Raw genomic sequence first — 15428 nt, forward strand, 5'->3', positions numbered from 1 at the left:
GAAATTTTTAATTTCTACAAACAACTCCGGAACCTATCAAATCACGTCCGATTGACCTCAAATTTTGTACATAAGTCCTAAATGACATAACAGAGGTATTCCAATTTTCAGAATCGGATTCCGACCCCGATATCAAAAAGTCAACCCCCGGTCAAACTTCTCAAAAATAAAGCTTTCGGCATTTCAAGCCTAATTCCTCTATGGACTTTCAAATATTATTTCGGACACGCTCCTAAGCCCAAAAGCACCATACAGAGCTATTGGAATCATCAAAATTCAAATCCGAGATCGTTTACACATAGGTCCATATCCGGTCCACTTTTCTAACTTAAAATTTTCAATTATGAGACTAGTGTCTCATTTCACTCCGAGTTCCTTCCGGACTCGAACCAACTAACCCGATATAACATAATATAGCTGAATAACACAAAAAGAAGTAGGAATGGGGAAAATGGGGTTATAACTCTCGAAACGACCGGTCGGGTCGTTACAGAAAACTCAACAAACCTCTCAACAATATCACGCGTCAATATCACAACATCTCATGAATTGCACCTCAAGTGCTTAATTATCACAACATATCACAAGTTGCACATCAAGTGCTCAAATACTACAACTTGCCACAAAAATCAACAATACATTAATTTTCACAATAAGGTGTCCATGGCTCAATCATAATGTGCACAAAAATCTTAACAAAATATCCGGGAGTGAACTACTCAACAGAATAATATTTTAAAATTTAACACTTTACCTCCTTTTGAAATTATTAAAAAATTATTTGCTAATAAATAATCCATAATGAAATTATCTCTAGAAAATATTAACTCAACGAAAACACGGGATTCATATAACAATCAAGGAGGAAATCATACCAAATCATCATATAAAAATAAATTCAACAAGCAAGGATTGAGGCATGACAAATATAGGATTTAATAAGTGCAAATAATTTTCAATTTAATCCATAAGGGCGTCTAGCAATTTTAACCGATATAATTTGCAAATATAAACCGAGTACGTATTCGTCACCTCGCGTTCATGATTTTCAATTACACAATTTCCACATAAGACTCAATGCCTAAGAGGTAATTTCCCTACTCAAGGTTAGGCAAGATACTTACCTCAAATCACGCTATCTCAATCCAATAGTAGACCTTTTCATCGATTATCCAACTCTAAATGGTTCGAATCTAGCCAAAAATAATTCAATATAGTCAACACAAATTATAGGAATCAATCCCATATGAAAATACTAAATTTACAAAAAACTCCGAAATTAACTCAAAAATTATTTTTGGGGCCCACGTCTCGGAATCCGATGAAAGTTATGAAATATAAACGCTCATTCAATCACGAGTCCAACCATATCAAAATTACAAAATTCCGACATCAACTCGACCCTCAAATCTTCAATTAAAGTCTTTGAAGATTTCTATCGTTTTCAACCCAATCTTTACCCATTTGAACTCAATAATCTTTCCATAAACATTATTGGTATGTGTATGTATAAATAATACTCTTAAACATGCTACCCATACTCCAATATGACATATATATGAAGCTCAAGTAAAGGGATTACCTCTTGGTGGAAGAATCTTACTATTTCTCTTTTTGGTGTTCTTCAATATTCAACCTATTTTCTATGGATTTGATCCATAATAATGTTAGTGTTATCACTAAATGATGTTATATAAATTGCGATTGGTCTAAACCTTTGACTAGCGACTTATTGCGACCTGCCCAGAATCATCCTTTTACCAAAACAAATTACCTTGAAGTGTATCCATGGTGGAAGAGCTCCTCCTTCTCTCTAGAAATCAATTCCAAGTTGAAGAACTAATATTTTCTCTCTCTAAACCCCTTGTTTCAGCCCCTTTAAAATGCCCCTTGAAGCTGCGTAGCCTCATGTGTATGCTACGCACAAAGGCTATGCAGGGTAGACTTTTATCCCCCTTCAGTTGGAAGCTGCTGGATTTGCCTACGCTATGGTCCGTAGGCTACGCAAGGCTCGCGTAGCTGTTCTGCCACCCTTTTGTAAAAAGGTCATAACTTCTTGTAAAAATCTTCAAATAACAAACAGTTTGAATCATTAGAAACTAGACACATAGACCCTTCTTTTGATAGGTTATACACCATATAAAGTTTCATATCTTGATACTTATGCTCGTTTGAAGTTAGGTCTTGTGTAGACTCACTTGAAACTTTACCCCATCGTATAATTTTCAACTTGACTTAGCCTTGGGGTTCTTCTTAGATCATAAACCATTCTTAATGCACCTCATACATATATTATCATAATAAATTGATACCATTCTTAATGCACCTTATACATATATTATCATGATAAATTGATATCTTAATGATCTTAAAACACTTCGATTTTTTTTTTCGGGGTGTTACACCATCTAATCTAAGATAGCTAAATTACACAAGGATTAAGACAAATTAGATTTGATCAAATTTAATTTATGGTGAAAACAATTGAGATTGACTCATAATTTTTACTAAATAGATTTTGAAAGCTTTCAAAAAAATAGGGATTCTTATTTAATAGTTATTCACTATCAACATAATCAGTTTTCTTTTATTTCATAATTTAATATTTTTGAAAATATTACGTAGAGAATAAAATGATAGTGGAAATGCGACTACTACAATTAGATATGATGTGTTCAAACAATTAAAAGAGAAAGAAAATCTAATTGCATGTAATATAAAAATAATTATAAGAAAACTCAATATAAACAAAATAATCAAAGAACTTATGTATTAATATTTTAGACTAATTCAAAGTTACAATGTAAAATAAAATGTGCTACTATTTTTTGTTATAGGTAAAACAGTAATATAAAAACTAATTTGAATTTAATAGTGGGGAAGAGAATGTATAAAGAAGAAAATAGAGATAGTGTGAGGATACTTACACTTTAAATTAATTTTAAAATAAATAAATTAAATAATTAACTAATACTTAAAAATATTAGTGATAGATTTAAAAGATAAAAGAGCTTCGAGTAAAAAGATAAAAACGTAAAAATATATTTAATTTGAAGAATAAAAAAATTATATTTTATTGATGACTATTAAAAGGGTAATAAGTAAGGCATTAAGCTAATTGGTAAGCTTAAAAAAATCACATGATAGTATAATAATATTAAATTATGAATAATGTAATAACTATAAGTAAAGAACAAAAAGAAAAGAGAATTTATGTAAAAACGTGATGAATAAGACTTATTTGACTTTAAGATGAAAAATAAAGTAGTAGTAGTATCTCAAACAAGACAGATCACAACATGATATGTTTAGTATTTTTTATGATTGACAGCAAAACGAAATGTATGTACTAAAATCAAGGGGTTGAGTTGTTACAAATATGAAAGAAATAAGTTGTCTAGTATGAGATTTGAGAAATAATTTTATGTCATATTTCTTAATTAATATCTAACGGTTATATGTAATTTTTATCTGGAAGATTTATATTTTAAGGTTACTGGAACATAATTGAATTAATTTAAATCACGGTTTGTGTCCGCGCGTCGCGCGGGTACTAATACTAGTTATATTAAAAGGAGGGTAGTGAAGCATGTGGTTAAGTCAAGTGGCGTATTAAGAAAATGTCACTTGGCACTTTTAAGACATAATCTAACTCGATTTTGGACAAAATCTAATACAAAATCAGGATAAAATCTAATAAGAATTATCAATAAATTTTTTTAATTAATACCTATATTCCATACCCATAATGGTGCATTCTATCAATCAACACTCAAGCTGTAACGACCCGACCGGTCGTTTTGCTTTCTAGAACCCCGTTTTCCTAATTAAATTCGTACTTGCTTTTACTGATTTATGACTTGTGGGGATGGTTGGTTCGGGATTTGGAAGAGTTTGGGTTGAAATCGGAACACTTGGTTCCTTAAGGTTGGCTTAAAAGGCCAAGTTTGACTTCGGTCAATATTTTTAGTAAATGACCTCGGAATTGGGATTTGACGGTTCCAATAGGTTCGTATGATGATTTCGGACTTGGGCGTATGTTCGGATCGGGTTTTGGATGACCCGGGAGTGTTTTGGCGCCCAATAGTAAAAGTTGGTTCTTGAAGAACTTTGAAGTTCTTTAAATTTGACTTGGAGCGGATTTTGGTGATATCGAGGTCCAAATAGAATTTCGAGATCGAAAATAGTTCCGTAATATCATTTAAGACTTGCACGTAAAATTTGGTGTCAATCCGAGTAGTCTAAGTATGATTCGACGCGTTTGGATCGATTTAGAAACTTGAAGTTCAAAGTTTGATTCAATTTGGTTTTGGGGTGTAATTTTTGAATTTGTTGGTGCCTTTTTTGGTCTGTATTATGATTATAGACTTGTTGGTGCCTTTGGACGGGGTCTCGGGTGTGTTTCGGACTGCCCGGAGCTAAATCTGAGAAACCAGATTTTTCAGTTCTAGTTTCCTTCTTCGCGTTCGCGAGAGGGCCATCGCGTTCACGAAGAAGGATTTGGGGCAGTGGGCAAATTGCCCTTCACGTTCGCGGTCAGGCTCATGCGTTCGCGAAGCCATGAGAGCCTAGGCCTTCACATTCGCAAACCCCACTCGCGTTCGCGTAGGGGAAATTGGGCCAGGGAGGGCCAGTGAACTTTGTTCTTCGCGTTCGCAAAAGAGCTGTTGCGTTCGTGATGCTCAGTCAGCGTAGGCCTTCGCGAACGTGAGGCTTCTTCCGCGTTCGCGAAGAAGAGCGTCATAGCTGGGCAGAAGCTTGTTTTAAATATGAGACTTAGGCATTTTCCTCCCATTTTCCACACACTTGGACGATTTTAGAGCTTCAAAAAGGGAGATTTCAACCTAGCTATTGAGGGTAAGTAATTTCTACCTAATGTGAGTTTAATACATAGATTATTGGTAGATTTTAACATGTAAATTTATGGAATTTATGGGTTAGATGAAAAACCTAGGTTTTTGATAAAAATGAGATTTAACCACGAAATTTGTTATGGACTTTAGTAAAAATCATATATTTATATTCCTAAGGTTATGGGTAACAACTTTCTTTAAGAATTTCTGAAATCCGAGCATGTGGGCCCGGGAGTGAGTTTTAGGAATCTTGCAATTTAGGTTGGGTGATCACTTAAATGGTGGAATTATGAACCTTTGAGCATAAATTGATTAGTTTATGTAATGTTTTACTAGCTTCGAGTCGTCTGGCGTCAAATTTGGAGGTTTGAGCGCGTTCTTAAATTGGGAAGTAGGCTTTGAGATGAGGTAAGTCTCATTTCTACCCTTGTAAGAGGGAATTAACCCCATAGGTGAATTAAATAAATATTTGTACCTAATTGTGGGGGGCTACGTACGTACGAGGTGACGAGAGTCCGTACGTAGCTACTATTATGCTATTGTCCGGGTAGTTTAGGACCCGTGTCATGCTATACTTAAAATGTTTGTGCCCTTACTTGCTGATATAATCACTTAGTCATGATAGAAATTGATAAAAGAATTGTATAAGGTTAAATTCACTTACTTGAAGGTTCGTTTGAGATACTTGACTGTAAATGAGAAACTTGTGCTTTCTTGAAAATAATTAGTATTATGTTGGATCGGGCCATACGACCTCGGCATAATTGCGCATGTTAATCATTTGGAATTATCCGTGATTTATACTGCTTAAATGCCTTAAAATGTAAGTGGTTAAATGATATGACCGAAATTGAAATTTTAAATTTATGAAAGAAGTACTTATCTCATCCCTTTTATTGAACTGTCAGAATTATTCATGATATATATACTTAGCATAACACTTTAATTACATTATTATTGGCCCTAGTAACTGTCAAGCCGACCCTTCGTCACTACTTCTTTGAGGTTAGGCGGAATACTTACTGGGTACATATTGTTTATGTACTCATACTATGCTCCTGTACTTAATTGTACAGGATCAAAGGCTGGTGCATCTAGTTACCCGCCCGACGTTCATAATAAACAAAAAATGGGAAATCACTAAGTTCTTCACTGTTGGCTTGTCCAGCAACGGTGCTGGACGCCATCACGGCCTGACATGGAGTTGGGTCATGACAACATAGTATCAGAGCACTAGGTTCATGTAGGTCTCACAAGTTATGGGCAGGCCTAGTAGAGTCTTGCGGATCGGTGCAGAGATGCCCGTACTTATCTTCAAGAGGCTATGGGGTGTTAAGAAACTACTCATTATTCATCTCCTATCGTGCAATTGATGGTATACTAAATTTTCTTCTTTTATTCTCTCACAGATGGTGAGGACGCATATGGTGGACATTCCAGACCTGGGAGGAGCTGCTCCCCCCGTTGCTAGAGGCCGAGGCAGAGGCCGGGGGAGGGCACCGGTCCGAGGTAGGGGATGAGGGCATCCCAGAGCTGCCCCAGTAGCACCACCAGCAGATCCAGTGGAGAATCCCATTATTGAGGAGCAGGGCAAGGTGCCTGCCGCAGAGCCAGCCACGGTAGATTTCATGACAACATCGGGCTTTCAGGAGGTCATGGGCCATATCATGCGGTTCATGGAAACCATGACTCAGGTTGGTTTATTTCCAGCGGACCCAGCCACATCTCAGGCAGGAGGGAGAGCACAGACCCCTACTGCTCAGGCTTCTAGGCATGCAGCTTCGGTATATCAGACTCCGGGTGAACTACCCGTGGGCGGAGCCCAGCCAGTTGCGGCGGTTGCACCTGAGCCTAGATCGACTGCGGATGGCGATCCGCAGAAGTTATTCTAAAGATAGACTAGGTTACACCCTCCTGTCTTTAGAGGCAATTGTCATAAGGATGCCTAGGATTTCATTGATAGGTGCAGGGACAGACTGCATAACATGAGGATACTGGAGTCTCATGGGGTTGACTTCACTACTTTCCAGCTGGAGGGCAGGGCCCGTAGATGGTGGCAGTCTTATCTTCTTGGCAGACCAGAAGGTTCTCCTCCTATGACTTGGAGCCAGTTCACATAACTTTTCCTAGATAGGTATATTCCACCCTCCTAGAGGGAAGAGTTGCGGTATCAATTTGAGCAACTTGAGCAGGATCAGATGTCAGTGACCGACTATGAGGCGAGGTTTTCTGAGTTGTCTCGCCATGCACTTATGATACTTCCTACGGATACAGAGAGAGTTCAGAGGTTTGTTGTGGGGATGCACTCCGGTATTAGGGCTAATATCACCCGAGAGGTTAAGATGGGGACTTCTTATCAGCTGGTAGTAGAGATTGCTCGGAGGATTGAGGGCTACCGTCAGAGAGGGAGAGAGCAGATGTAGCAGGACAAGAGGGCCCATTTCTCTGGAGAGTTTAGAGGTACCCTGGCTAGGGGCAGAGGTCACTTTGGGAGGGGTAAGCCTAGCAGTCCCTCATATTCATCACCACCACCTCCTCGAGGTGCTCTAGCGCCCCCTATTTTCGAGCCACACCAGAGAGTTCTTACCGCCCACCAGCCCTCCAGGGTTCTTCCAGTAGGTACTCAAGTCACCAGCGTTCTTCCAGCTCCTATCGTATTGCCATGCCGGAGAGTTCATACCGCCCACCGGCTATTCAGGCTTCTTCCAGTGGGTCTACAGGCCATCAGGATCAGACATCAGGGTAGCAGATCGCCACACCGAGGGGATGTTTTGAGTGCGGAGATCTCGGTCACATGAGGACATTCTGCCCCAGGCTTCACGGTAAGGCAGTGCAGCAGGGCCAGTAACCCATGATTTCAGCACCGGCTGTCCGACCGCCCAGAGGTGGAGGATAGGCTGGTAGGGGTCGTCCTAGAGGTGGAGGCTAGGAAGGGGGAGGCCAGTCAGCTACTGTTCAGTCAGGCGGGGGCTAGCGCACCGACGCTCTAGCCAGATTTTATGCTTTTTCGGCCAGACCAGATGCATTGGCCTTAGATACCGTGATCACAGGTATTATTTCTGTATGTGGTAGGGATGCTTCAGTATTATTTGATCCAGGGTCTACCTATTCATATATGTCATCTTTGTTTTCTCATTTTCTGGATATTCCTCGTGAGTCCTTGGGTACTCCTATTTATGTGTCCACTCCTGTGGGCAATTCTGTGGTTGTGTATCGGATCTACCGATCCTGTGTGGTCACATTCTATGGTTATGAGACTAGGGCGGACCTTTTGTTGCTTGATATGATCGACTTTGAGGTCATCCTGGGCATGGACTGGTTATCCCCATATCACGCCATCCTTGATTGTCATGACAAGACTATTACCTTAGCGATGCCAGAAATACTGAGATTGGAGTGGAAGGGTTCCTCGGTTAGTACTAAAACGACCCAGCCGGGTGTTTTGAGCTCTAGCGCGTCGTTCAGCGGTTTGAGGCCATGAGCAGCTTCACTTCAGGTATTATGACTTGTACGGGTGGTCGGGATTGAATTTCAGGAAGTTTGAAGTTGAATTGGAAAGAAAATTCTCATCTCGAAAGCTTTAAGTTCGAAGAATTGACTAAGATTGGATTTTAGAGTAAACGGCCTAGGAATCAGGATTTGAAGGTTCCTGCAGGTTTGTATGATGATTTTGGACTTGGGCGTATGTTCGGATCGGGTATTGGATGCCCCGGGAGTGTTTCGTCACATATTGTGGAAGTTAGCATTTTGAAAGAATTCCATAAATTTGGGTTGAAGTGCACTTCAATGTTATCGATGCCCGTTTAGAATTCCGAGTCTAAGAATAGCTTTGTATGGTGATTTCGGTATTGGGAGCGCGTCCGAAAGTGGATTTGGAGGTTCGTAGGTCATTTTTGAGTCGTTTGGCGAAAGTTAGAAATTTGAAGGTTTTTTAGAAGTTTGACCAGAAGTGGACTTTTGATATCGGGGTCAAGATCCGATTCTGGAAGTTGGAGTAGGTCCGTAATATCAAATATGACTTGTGTGCAAAATTTGAGGTCAATCGGACGTGATTTGATAGGTTTCGGCATCGAATGTAGATGTTTGAAATTCTAAGGTTTATTAAGCTTGGAATGGGGTGCGATTCATGAATTCGATGTTGTTTGATGTGATTTAAAGGCTCGACTAAGTTCGTATGTGTTTTGGGACGTGTTGGTATAATTTGTTAAGGTTCCGAGGGCCCCAGGTGGATTCCGGGTGGTTAACTAATCGAATTTGGAATTTGAAGAAGGCCTGAAGCAATTGAGCATCTAGTGTAACCGCACCTGCGTGAAGAGGGCCGTAGGTGCGAGCCCGCAGGTGCGGGAAAATGGCTCGCAGAAGCAGAGGGGGCAGGCTGCTGAGAACCGCAGGAGCGGAGGGATTTGCGCACCTACGAAGACGCAGGTGCGAGAGAGCAACGCAGAAGCGAACGCGCATATGCGCCGCATGGAGCGCATGTGAGGAAATGTTGGGCCGAGCTGGAGCCACACCTGCGATGGGATTTCCGCAGGTTAGGGACCACAGATGCAGCCAAGGCACCGCAGGTGCGAAAGTTGGGGCTGGGCAGTATGTTCTTTAAAATGAGGTCTTGGCTCATTTCTACCTCATTTTCCTCCATGAGAGCCGGTCTTGGAGCGAGTTCTTCATCATCAATGTCAAGGTAAGTGATTTCCACTTATTATAAACTAAATACATGATCATATATGGATTTGAGCATGGAAATTTGTAGAAATTGTGGGGTTTTGGTATAAAACCTAGGATTTGGTATTTTGGATTTTGACCACGAATTTGGGCATGGAATTGGAAATAAATCATATATTAGAGTTCATAAGGTTATGGGTAATAATTATCTTCGAGAATTTTCGGAATACGGGCACGTTGACCCGAGGGCGATTTTATCGACTTTTCGAGCGGAGTTGGAAATTGTTGTAAATTGATTACTTTTGAGTATTCGAGCATATTTTGATTGGGTAGCATCATATTTGACTAGTTTTGGAGCGTTGGGCATCGATTTGAGTTGATTGGATGGCTTGGGAGCCGGTTATTAAACTTCAGAGCGAGGTAAGTCTCCTTTCTAACCTTGTAAGAGGGAATTAACCCCATAGGTGACTTAAATAAATGTTTGTACCTAATTGTGGGGGCTATGTACGCACGAGGTGATGAGAGTCCGTACGTAGCTACTATTATGCTATTGTTCGGGTATTTTAGGACCTGTATCATGCTATACTTGAAATGTTTGTGCCCTTATTTGCTAATATAATCACTTAGTCATGATAGAAATTGATAAAAGAATGGTATAAGGTTAAATTCACTTACTTGAAGGTTTGTCTAAGATATTTAACTGTAAATGAGAAACTTGTGTTTTCTTGAAAAAAAATTATTATTTGTGGATCGGGCCGAGTGCCTCGGTAGTAAATAGACGCATCTATGGTTCGTGCCATTAGACCCTCTGGCAGTGCACAGTTTAAATATTTGTTGGATCGGGTCGTACGACCTCGACATGATTTGCGCATGCTTGTATTGCTTGCCTTGAAATTTATAAATAATGATATTGACTCATCGGCCTGAGTTAAATTATTAAATAATGGGAGACAAATTTAGAGATTTCTTAATTATTAAAGAACTCCTTACTTACTTCAAAATATTGAGCTTGCAATTGTTCATATAATCGATACTTAATTATAGCATTGATATCCTATTTATAGCCCATAGTAAGTGTCAAAGTCGACCCCTCGTCACTACTTCTTCGGGATTAGGCGGGATACTTACTGGGTACGCGTTGATTTACGTACTCATACTACACTTGCTGCACATTTTTGTGCAGGTACACATATGTTTAGCGGCCTTGTGGGCGCAGAGGCGCAATTATGGGGGGACTTAGGTGAGCTGCATTCTATATGACGCTCCGCAACCAACAAAGTCTCCTTCAGAGTACTTATATTTTTCTTGTCCAATTTGTATTTTGGACAGCTGTTGTATTTTATTTTACATTCTTAGTAAATTCTCATGCACTTGTGACATCGGGTTTTGGATGATTATGGGTTGCGCTGTATTGGGAATATTTTTTTTAAAGATATTATTATGTATTTTGTAAACTCCATCTTCTGCTATTTAATTGAGTGGAACAACTATGATTTCTAAAATATTAAAATGAGAATTTATTAAGTATTTTGTGTAAGCGGCTGGTTGTGGAGGGCACGAGAAGAGGTAGAGGGCGGCCTAAGAAGTATTGGGGAGAGGTGATCATACAGGATATGGCGAGGCTCCAGATTTTCGAGGACATGACACTTGATAGAAAGATGTGGAGGTCGAGTATTAGAGTTGTAGGTTAGGATGTAGTTGAGTCTTGACTTACTTCGTACCATTGTGGGACTGGCAACGTAGGGTTTTTGTCTAGGGTAGCTAGTGACAATGTTGTGTTTTACTACTTTGTTTTTCAGTGCATGTCCTATTTACTAGCTATCGTTTTTGCTTTGCATCTTTCTTCTGCATTTCTTGGTGTTCCTATTTTTTCTATGATTATTGTGGTGATACTAATGTTGTCTCCTCTTGTCGTTTTGTCTTTTTATTTCTTGAGCCGAGGGTCTTTTGGAAATAGCCTCTCTACTCCTTTGGGGTAGGGGTAAGGTTTGCGTACACACTACCCTCCCCAGACCCCATTAATGGGATTCTACTGGGTTGTTGTTGTTGTTGTTATTGTTGGCTTACCTGACAGCGGTGTCTGGTGCCATCACGACCTTTATGGATTTTAGGTCGTGATAATATGGTATCAGAGCACTAGGTTCACTTAGGTCTCACGAGTCATGAGCGAGTCTAGTAGAGTCTTGCGGATCGGTACGGAGACGTCTATACTTATCTTCGAGAGGCTACAAGACTGTTAGGAGCACTTCCCTTCTTGATTCTCATCGTGCGATTTGATCTCTTTGAGGCTTATGCCTTCATTTCTTTCCCATTCAATCTTATGCGACGTGAAGCGCTTGCTATCGATCGAGAATTGAGTAATTATAATGGTACTACAGATGTGGTGCGGGATGTTTCTCCCTGCATAGTTGATTAGGCTATTGTCGCCGCCTTGTGGAAGGATATTCTGTCATTTCAACTCAGTAGCTATACTTCTGAGAGCTTTGAGGCTATGCACATGTTGCTATGATGCTCATGAGTTATTATCGCACAGTATTGATGTGATGGTAGGATACTTGCCTATGTCCCTGGGCAGTGAATGTCTTGAAAGGAGGTTTACTCAGTGCATAATTCAGAGATTCGGTATTTTACTTCCGACGAAGCAAAGGCAATCAAACTAAGAATGTTCAGACTTGGGTTGATGGAGTAGCGGGACTTGATATTTTCGAGCATAGTGGAATCTTCGCCTGTGATGTGGCGTCATCGTCCTTGATTGGTTATGATGTGTTAAGTTCGCCGGTGTTATGGTTTACTTCAATTCGCCTTGGGGCAGAGTATTATAAATGGTGCTGGGAAAGCAGCTGTCTGAGGTCGTAGTGTGCAGTGGTTCAGGATCGAATCGGCATCCCTGGTATTGATGGCTCGAGAAAGATTATTTCCGTAAAGGTTTAAAGTTGGTAGCGATCTATCGGTTCAAGTGCTACAGAGGTAGATCTTGATTTAAGGCCATAACTGGGCAGTGAAGGATGAGGACGGACATGTGGGAGGTGCCTTGCGATGGAGAAACTTATAGAAGGCCAAGTGTGAGAAATAGGAGTCGGGTAGTTACTTAAAGGAGTGAGTTTGACCAAAGTGGGAGAGTGGCAGAGTAGCATGTGGGTTATGTGATAGGATACCTACACGCCTTGAGGAAAGTTTAGAGTGATTTGGGAATTATGGTGGATGGTGATTGGGTCTACGGGCTTAATTTGAAATATTGGCTATTATACGGTGGGAGATTGGATACAACATAAAGGAGTTGCTTGATATGAAGAAGGATACAACATGACTTTGGATTGGAATGCATTGTCGCACCTTTAGTTGACGTCCATGAGGAGTGAACGGACTGGTGCAGCCGGTGAATGAGCTCGGACTCAGGATGATCTACTGATTTCATAATAATTATACCAGTGCAGCGACGTTGGAATATGTCGGCATGTAATTTCCACAGGTGAGTTATCTCCTGTGAGCAGGTTAGCGGTCGCGTGGTGTTGACGAATCTTCTACGAAGAATTCTACTGGCTACCCGGTAAGAGATTGAATATGTAAATGTGGCTAGTGGTTCGGAGTGTTCATTAAAGGTTAATGAAAGGATTTCGAGGAATTTGGCGGGTCGATTGTGCTAGATCATGTCGATGAAGGAAAAAGCTTTGTGGGTTCCAGGTTCAGGCAATAGTAGCTTCAAGCTATGTGGGAGAGTTCCACCACCTACAGTTGGATTGCATGGTCGTCTATTTGTAAGATTTCTGGTTATCGGCATATTGATGTGTTATTAAGACTAAGGATAGAAAACATCAGTGGTAATTTGAGAAAGCGATTTGAGGAATGTGTGCTATAGTTGGCCTTATCGATTCATGATCAGGCTTTGGAAAGACTCAGAATTTATGCTTCGTGTAGAGGCGAGTTACAAGGAAGATGATTCGGCCAGGTGCTTCTTTGAGAGGGTGCTCATGTGCTAGTAGAGCCTTGGAGTTGATTATATTCGGGACCAAGTCAGAGTGGGTGACTCTCAATAACGGTCCTAGTGGATTCAAAAGTTGAGGTGTTGTGCCTAAGGATTTCGAGTCCATAGTATGGTTGAATATCGAGATTTTGCAGTGGATTACGATAAAGGATCTTGGAGTGTTCCGTGTTATCTTTGGTCTACGGGGTATCATGAGAGGAAGGGAGCATGTAACTTTGGATTTATAGAAGAATCATCAGAATGGGTATATCAGTTGAAGGCGCGATTATGCGCACAAGGAGGGTATGAAATGGTTCGTGGGTTTTGAGACAATGTGGTCTTGTGAAATAGGATCACTCAGGGTGAGTGCGTATTGAGTTCGCCATGTTTTGAATGGAGCTATTATTATTCCTAAGGCAAATTCAGGGTCAATTTTGAAAGGGTCGGATCGGTTAGCAATGGTTGAATCGGCATAATGATGGCAATGATCAGCTCCTTCAGTGTGTTGGGTTATTCATGTGATTTGTGACGGTACGTGCGAGGTTTGACGGCCTCCGTAATTGATTTTATTTGGGGGCATTCCAACATTATGGCATGTTATGTGTAGACGGATCCCGGAAGGATTATGGTTGTTTAAACCACTACTCGTGGGTGGTATTTTCTATGGTCATGGGAATTTGGCTGCGTGTTGCAATGGTTCTCTTGAAATGAGCTAAGTAAAATGTTTCTTTATGATGAAGTGTTTACCCTATTAGTTGTTCCGGAGTTATGATGCAATTTTTGTGCTCTTGCGTATTGGCATGATTAAGTGCAGTGATTAGCATGGGATTTGGAAGTTGAGGATCAAGGTTGCGGTTCGTTGTTGACAAGAATGTCAAGAGCTCGGATGAGCGGGAAAGGATTCAGATGGTTAGAGTAAGTTGGTATTGTCTTTAGCGTCACCTGAGATCGTTGTCCTGTGTAAGAGGCTTTGAGTAGTGATTTCAGATTTTTGAATTGCTTTACAGCATTTGTGCGGCCGGTGGTATGGATGTGCAAACTTGTTTTCTGGTGCGAAGGTAGTGGGAGCACGTCCCACGGGAAGATTGTATAAGTGTGACAGGTAGTCACTTGATTGATCAAAGATTGGAACCAAGTATGAAGATTGCGGTACTATTGTTCATGTGAGAATTTATGCCTGAAGAGCGCTCGGTTCATTTGGTTGTGGACTATGGAAGCTTGTTCCGGTTATGATGGTTGTTCTCGTGTGTTATGGGAAAAAGGGTTATTATGGATCCTTGAAAGGTTATTAGCCTAGTACGGTGTGATCAGAATCGTCTTGAGGTCTGTGGATGGATTTAAATGTGAATATGGGCTATATGTCAGGCCGGATGTGTTCATTTCATTTCAGCATAGCGCTCCTTATGGAGGAGTATTTGGACGTTGGATGTTATTTCGTCGTTGGCTATTTCATGTAATACTATATTGTGCTGTGTGAGTTGTGAAACAGCTTGATAAATTTCCTATGTGTTGGGGTTCCGCGTAGCGATGGTGTTATGTGAGCAGGATGGCTCTCGAGATTCACATCATATATCGCACCTTAGTTATGCTTAAGTTTTGTAGCGTATGGTGCTATCTGTCCTCCCAGGGATGGTATTATGCACTTAGCATGCTTGTGGCCGATATTCGGGTATTTTGTAATAATGAGCATTCTAGTTCGGTAAGTATCTACTTATATAAATTTTATGTTTGGATTGGGTTGCGCGCCGCAATAGTATGATGTTGAGTATAGTTCTCTATATCTATTCTTGTGTGTTTTGTTTCTCATTTTCTGAGGAAGGTTCATAACGCCTTTTCGGTTGTTTAATTAGTTACGTGGGTTGAGTAATCCTTTCTAGAGTTCATTTTCCTTAGGTATCACGTTCGGGTTGGTATCTTAATGGCACATTGTGGCATCATATGCGACTTTTGGC

This window comes from Nicotiana tabacum, chromosome 4, assembly GCF_000715075.1.
Source record: "Nicotiana tabacum cultivar K326 chromosome 4, ASM71507v2, whole genome shotgun sequence".
Taxonomy (NCBI): domain Eukaryota; kingdom Viridiplantae; phylum Streptophyta; class Magnoliopsida; order Solanales; family Solanaceae; genus Nicotiana; species Nicotiana tabacum.